The sequence below is a fragment of the Saccopteryx leptura genome, chromosome 2 (genome assembly GCF_036850995.1).
Source record: "Saccopteryx leptura isolate mSacLep1 chromosome 2, mSacLep1_pri_phased_curated, whole genome shotgun sequence".
NCBI classification, from domain to species: Eukaryota; Metazoa; Chordata; class Mammalia; order Chiroptera; family Emballonuridae; genus Saccopteryx; species Saccopteryx leptura.
In genome coordinates this window covers 351,680,449-351,687,644 of record NC_089504.1, presented here as the reverse complement: position 1 = coordinate 351,687,644, position 7,196 = coordinate 351,680,449, and the positions used below count along the sequence as shown (strand labels likewise).

General features: G+C 46.1%; 1 non-coding gene across 1 annotated transcript; it reads left to right on the top strand.

The window, feature by feature from the left end:
• Nucleotides 1-5,916: 5,916 nt before the first annotated feature.
• On the top strand, nt 5,917-6,075 carry LOC136396235 (U1 spliceosomal RNA). Its single transcript, XR_010749628.1, has one exon. It is a non-coding gene; the product is annotated as a U1 spliceosomal RNA (small nuclear RNA).
• The last annotated feature ends 1,121 nt before the right edge of the window (nt 6,076-7,196 follow it).

Below are 7,196 nucleotides of genomic sequence, written 5' to 3'. Positions count from 1 at the left end.
GCCCACCAGGGGGCGATGCTCTGCCCCTCCGGGACGTCGCTCTGTTGCGACCAGAGCCACTCTAGCGCCTGGGGCAGAGGCCAAGGAGCCATCCCCAGCGCCCGGGCCATCTTTGCTCCAATGGAGCCTCGGCTGCGGGAGGGGAAGAGAGAGACAGAGAGGAAGGAGGGGGGTGTGGAGAAGCAGATGGGCACTTCTCCTGTGTGCCCTGGCCGGGATCGAACCCAGGACTTCTGCACGCCAGGCTGACGCTCTACCACTGAGCCAACCGGCCAGGGCATGACATTAGTATATTTTTAAAGGTCCCAGGTGATTCTCATGGGTGCCCAGCATTATGAACCACTAATTAGGCCCTTAGTGAAGGAGATGCCAGCCCAGGCTAAAAAAAAAAAAAAAAAAAATGTGGAGCATAATTTTCCCAGCTATAGAACAAACCAGCCAAACAAAATAATCTTAAAGTCCCTTTTCAGCATTGACATTTCATAGCCTAATTCTTCTTTCCATCCAAAATGCTGGTAACTTTCAGAGCATCTGGGGTTCAAGATTAAATGTAAAGAAACTCAGAAAAGTTACAGGAGGACCAACTTCTAGCCAATGAGATGCTCCCCAGTAATACAGTTCGTCAGGATGCTCATGGCATTCTGCCCCAGTGCCTTTGCAGTCAAAGCTATTGGGAAAACACAAGGGGCCCTTTCATTAGTGTCTCCACACGGCTGCAATGGGACCCCTCTCAGAGCAAATTTGCACAAAGAGGGTAGTGTGCTAATTAAAATGGAACTCTGGGTGGACATTTCCCTTGTGGGTTAGTTTGATGTAATTAGCACCTGGGGCAGAAAAGGTGCTGTGTAAAGAAGTGGAGCGGGTAGTGTTCTGGGTGGGATGGGAGAGTTAGGCTTTGGCTAGAGTGTTTATGGGAGCTAACTGTGCATCTCCTTTGGGGGTTCCACCACCAGGAGATGAGATCCCCAAAAGGAGACTGGGAGAATCCAGAACGCTAGGCTGCACGACAGATTTGCTAGGTCTTAAGTTTATGCCATCCTTCCTTCTACTCCCTGTCTTGCTCGCCACCATCAGAAGCATAATACAATAAAAGCAGATTGATATATGGAATATTCATTTGTGCCAACTGGTAATTTGAGACAACAAATAGCATGTTTCTAGAAACCCTACAAAGAACCTTCCTTTAAAAAGGGTCAGGGGCAAGTCCCAAGGGGCTAGGTCCAGTGGACAGAGGGCCAGGTGAGACAAATCATTGAATACCATGTGTGCATTAGGAGGACTTAGTGTTCTTCCCAAGTTACAGAGACCTGGAAATGAAAGACAAGAGTTAGAGACAGTAGTGGCTGAAGGTCCTCCAGTTGTGAGAGGAAAATGGGGGAAGGAAAGAAAAATGAGAGGATGCCCCAGGAGTTTGGGTGTATCTGCAATTGGGTGGACTACTGTGCTCTTTCTTGGCTGACATTAGAAATCAAGAATCCCGTTGATGCCACACATAGCACAGGACATGGCACGACAGTAGAGAGATGGCAAAGGGCGCTCCAGACCAGAAATGGCAGAGAATACCTTCTAGCTCCTTATAGATTGTACCACGCATGGAGGAGATCCAGAAGGTGCCCTTTGTCCAGTGGAGGGGAGAGGAGAGCGTCACAGAAGCTGAGCCTGGGTTCGCACGGTTGACCAGGGATCTGCACAGCAAGCAGCAAGATGGTCCTGGAGAAGAAGGCTTGAAGGACAGTCTGTTCTGATGCCAGAACCCCCAATTCCAGCCAGAACAGAGTCTGAAGTTCCCTAAAGAGCATGCTAGTGTATCAGGCAGGGTCTATCAGGAGAAACGAACCACACCAGTTACTTGCACAAGAGAGAATTTGCCGTAAAGTTAACTAGGGAACTGGAAATGCCAGTAGGGAATTCTAAGATATCATGGAAGTAGCAACTTCACGAAGAGCCCCAACCCTCTATAGCTGAGAGAACAGGAAATAAATTGAGGCAACTTGGGTGGGTGCGACCACACATCCAGACTAACAAGTCTCTCCACCGATGAGCTGGTGCCATCCTCTCCCACCTGTCAGTTATTCCATCATCTCAGGACCTACTCTGTCTCTCTGTCTCTCTGTCTCTCTCTCTGCCTTTCTTCACACCTACATTTAAATATTCTCACGTCTATTTCCTCTTTAAAAATCTTCCCTTCTCCTACTATGCCCCTCCAAAGGCACCCTTCCATCTCTCCTCTCATCTTCTCCCTCAATCCTTTTCAAAGAGTTGCCTACTGGTCTCACCTCTTGAAATCCTCAACGCACTCAATAGTCTCACCGTTCATCTAACACGGCTCCTGCAAAGTCTCTCCTCCTAGGAGACTTCCCTCCTCTCAACAGTCATAGCATTTTGTACCCTCCCAGAGCTACACTTATTGCCTGTTTTTCTCCATTAGATTGTAGGCTTTCTGAGGGCAGGGATGGTTTGTCTCACCCACATCAGACCTAACAGTGCCTGACCTATAGTGGATGCTCAATGACTGATTGTTGGGGGAAAAAAATGCCGACAGTTTTCTTCTTTCTTTTTTTGTAGAGATTTTTAAAAATCATGACTCACCCCTTGATGAAAAGTCATTAAAGTTTACTTGACCCCCTTGAAGTTTTATTCTCATTTATATTTTCATCAGTGTGTATATCTGATTAATTTGAATATATCAACATTTTTGGCCATTTTTCATCTTCCTAAATGTCATAGATCTTAGCCCTGAATGATTCCGCTAAGATTAAGTTTAATAAACACAGTCTGCAGATTGGTAAGGGCCACTTGTATGAAATTGTATATTTGGTCACTAATTGTGTCTTATACGGATATAACTATGGCATTCAAATAAAGAGTTCTCAACCCCCTGACTTTTCGAGAACTTCAATTAAACCTGTTTCCAGGCTGGTTCCCTTGAGAAACCTCAAGGATGGCACAGAGAGGGGAGTTGGTGTGATCGACACAGAGGTGTCATTCTCAATCAAGGCAGAGGCCAAGGACCGGATCTTAACATGTACAGAGCGAACCTGGTTCCCTCTAAGACCATAATCTTTTTGACCATGCTTGACAAAGAGTTCAGTGTCCCTTCCCCCTCCTTGAATTTCATGCAAACATAAACGGGAAGTGGTGAGTTCATGTAGAGCTGTGATCTTTGTCATAAATCACAAGCATGAGCAGCAGCCTTGGTCTCACAATTTTAAGGTTTATTATGTTCTGACTCCTGTAGTCAAGAATCACATCTGCATAGTCTGTCTTGATGTATAAGGGGATGACAACCTTGACTGATGCCCACCGTTAGCTTCCCATTTCTGAAAGCCTAAATATGCCTTCTCTCTTTCCAGATGCAGTAAATTCACATTAGCATGGGAGACACCATCACAAGTACTTTCTCAAAGGGTCTTTCTCTTTCCGACACTGGATGTTACCAATGGCTCAGCTGACTGCCCAGCCTATGCAGAGTTATTCAGTGTTAACTGAGGCTAAGATCAATCCCCTTTTCAGTATTTGTGGCTCTTTTGGTCTAGGGTAGCTTAAAAGTAGACAGAAACCAATCTGGCTGCCACCCACAACAGAGGTTTTGTCTTCTTCATGAAGCCAAAGGGTCCAAAAAGAAAGTTAACACAGTCCCCAGACTTCTCTCAAAAGTTCTCATTTGTTGATCAAGACTGTAGTATCTGAACTCAAAGATGGTGGCCACCATCAATTCTTGCCTCCCTGTACATACATGCCACCATCCTATCAAGAGTTGGAGCCTATCTCAGGGTACAGGAATAAATAGAAAATGTTTCCCTGGGCATTAGCTCATAGGCAAAGCTTTCCTGAGTCGTTCAGGCTGATGTGAGCTCCTTCTACCCACGGCACCTGTACATTCCTCCATGACAGCCCTTACCTTATTTTATGTACCTGTTCTGTGCCCGTCACATTGCAAGGCCCCCAAGCATTCCCAGCACAAGGTCTGGCAGGTAACGGGCAGCAGAGCACAATGATTAACTCCAAGGGTTTTAAAAACACCTAATACCAGCCTGACCAGGCAGTGGCACAGCGAATAGAGCATCAAACTGGGATGCGGAGGACCCAGGTTCAAGACCCCGAGGTTGCCAGCTTGAGTGCGGGCTCATCTGGCTTGAGCAAAAAAAAAAAAAAGCTCACCAGCTTGGACCCAAGGTTACTGGCTTGAGCAAGGGGTTACTTGGTCTGCTGAAGGCCCGCAGTCAAGGCACATATGAGAAAGCAATCAATGAACAACTAAGGTGTCGCAATGAAAAACTGATAATTGATGCTTCTCATCTCTCTCTGTTCTTATCTGTCTGTCCCTATCTATCCCTCTCTCTTACTCTCTCTCTATCCCTGTAAAAAAATAAAAATAAAAATAAATAAATGACAATAAAAGTTATCTTTTTATATATATACATAGATACATTCTGAGTAAGATTTAGTAAATTCAGCAGGTCCCAGTGCAAATGTGTTAAGTTTTTTTCATTCTTGTGTTTATAAGAAACATGAGCCTGATGTGTCCTAGCAATTTCTTCAATGTTTGGGCATCTATTTGAAAAGCAAACTCTCATTTCCTCGTCAATACATTGAAGAATTCTTCTCTTTTTACTCTTAATTGTGTTGAGTGCAGAAAAACCCCACCATACATATCATCTTAACTTTACACCAAACAAAGGATAGAAGAAACTTGCCTCCAGTCTTTCCCGGGAACATGGCGGGTAGTATAAACAATCTAGCACCACAGCTTAACAGCCTTTTGCAACCTACTCAGGCAAGTAAGGTGGGGGGTTAGGCCGACTGTCAGCTTACAGCCAATTCCCCACACCTCTATCCCCCAAAAATCTAAACTGAAAAAACCCTGTTAGTATTTTGGTCCCCAACAGGCATATATTTCTCTGGAATACCATAGGGCATACCTGGAAATCTTCTAGGGCGCACCAGTGCACCCTGGCGCACACTTTGAGAACCACTGCCCTAAACAGAGACACTTCTCAAGGACCCACCATTTGTCCCTGCTCTTCCTGGTCTGCACGTTTTCCCTGTGGGACCCATCTCCACTCGCTGCTTCACAGCCGTCCCCTCGGCTGGTGACTCACAGGACTCTCCTTCAGACCTCTCTTCTCTCCCACACTCCAAATGTACATTTCCTTCTGCTCCCTGGCCCTTTCATCGGGATATCTCACAAAGCTGTGAATCAGCAAATCCCAAACGGAAGTCTCCTGTCTTAGTGCCCCACCCTCCATCTGCCCTCCGCCCCACCCCGGGGTTTCCCATCTCAGGTGAAGGCAGCTTCCCTGAAAGTCACAAACCCATGTTTCCCCCTTACTTTCTCTCCTTCCAGCCCCACAAAAATCTGGTCTACCCTTCAGAATGCTCTAAGTGCACTTCAAGCTCCTCAGTTTCATCTTCACGTTGTCTTTGCACCATCCCCAACTTGATGCTCCAATCGCTTCTGCCCTGAATCAACCCCGGGCGCTGCCAGCTCAGACCCCCGCAGTGACCTCCCGCCCTGGTCCGTCCAGCCTCTCATGAATCCTTCTGCACTTCCCACGAGATAGTCCTGAAACACAGCTCTGGTCAAGTCATTTCTCTGCTTTGAAATGTAACGGCTTCCCACTGACTTCAGTCCCTTCTTGCCTGGGCTCAGAGCTTCCCAGGATTTGAAATCAGCTACCTTTCCTCATCTCCCATTGAACCATCTGCAGCTTGCTGGCCAGCCACACTGTTTACCGGTCCCTACCTACATCACACAGCCTGCTCTCTGGCCTTGTGACCTTTGCTCAAGCTGGAGTTTCTCTCTCTCTCTCTCTTCTCTTTCCCATTTTCTCCTCCTTCTCTTTCTTCAGTCTCTAACTTCCCGTCTTCTTTAGAACCTATGCACAACTCAAGCCTCCAAAGAGTTCTATCTTCATACTTACTTGGCAGGAGAGATGCCATGATCACGAAGGTGGTTTTCCCAGGGTGAGCACATTGCACTCCGAGTGTGCTGACCCCTGCGATTTCCCCAAATGCGGGAAACTCGCCTGCATAATTTGTGGTAGTGGGGGACTGCGTTCGCGCTCTCCCCTGGAAAGAAACAAAAAAGGAGTTCTATCTTCCTGTTTCAGCCATAAAGCCTTCAGCTAGCTTACCCATCCCTGGGTCTCCTCCAATGATAGTCTTTTAATGGAAAATTCCAGGAAAAAAAAAATTAAAAGAACAACTCATGATCCTCGCTCCTCTGTTCTATTCTTAACTGTCCAGACTGGGTCCACTGAGCCCGTTGAGGCCCTTTGCATCCCCAGCCCTATGGCAATGAGCTTGGGCAGCCGGAAGCCCGTCTCCCCCCAGCTTCCGTGACTGAGTGTGGGTTTCCGAATCCACTGGCTGGTTGACTGTCTCAGCGCTGAGAGGTTTATTACTGAGAGGTTTATTACAGAGTTCAGAACCCAGATTCTGGAGCCGGGGTCTTTCTTAGATTCAATTCCTGGCTTTGCCACTTAGCACAAAGTACGATTTTGAGCAAGTGACTTAACTTCTCTGCTGTGGCTTCTTCCTTTGTGAGATGGGAACGATGATAATACTCACTTGCAGGGTTGTCATGAGGATTAAATGACTCAATATTTTAAGGTCCTTAGAAAACTATCTGGCACATGGCAAGCATTGTGTAAGTGCCTGTTAAATAAATCGAGGACCTCAGTGTGTGTTAACAAGCCATCTAATAAAATGTAAACACCCTCAGGGCAAATGTAATGTCTCTGTCTACTCTAGAGTAAGTGCTCAGAATACATGTGAGCACCTAGCTGGCAGACGTGGGCTGGTCCGTTCTGGAGGACTACTGGGTGACATGTCAGAGCATCTTTAACACGCGATTCCATTTCTCGGAATGTTTTCTACGGGCATCATTTTGAAATGTGAAAAGATGCATCGAAATAGATAGCCAATGCAGAGCTGTGTATAGCAGAAAAAAACAGAAACAATCTCAGTGTCTTAATGTCAGTTTCATCCACTATGGGCCACATACAGTGAAAATCATGAATCTACTAAAATATGGTGCACATCTACATTTTGAAGACATGAAAAAAAGCCTAAGATTTACTAAGTTTCAGAAGTGATCCACACAACAAGAACAGTGTGATCCCATTTCTTACGCACACACATATATGTGTTGACATATGACTAGAATCACATCAGGAAGAATATACACCAAA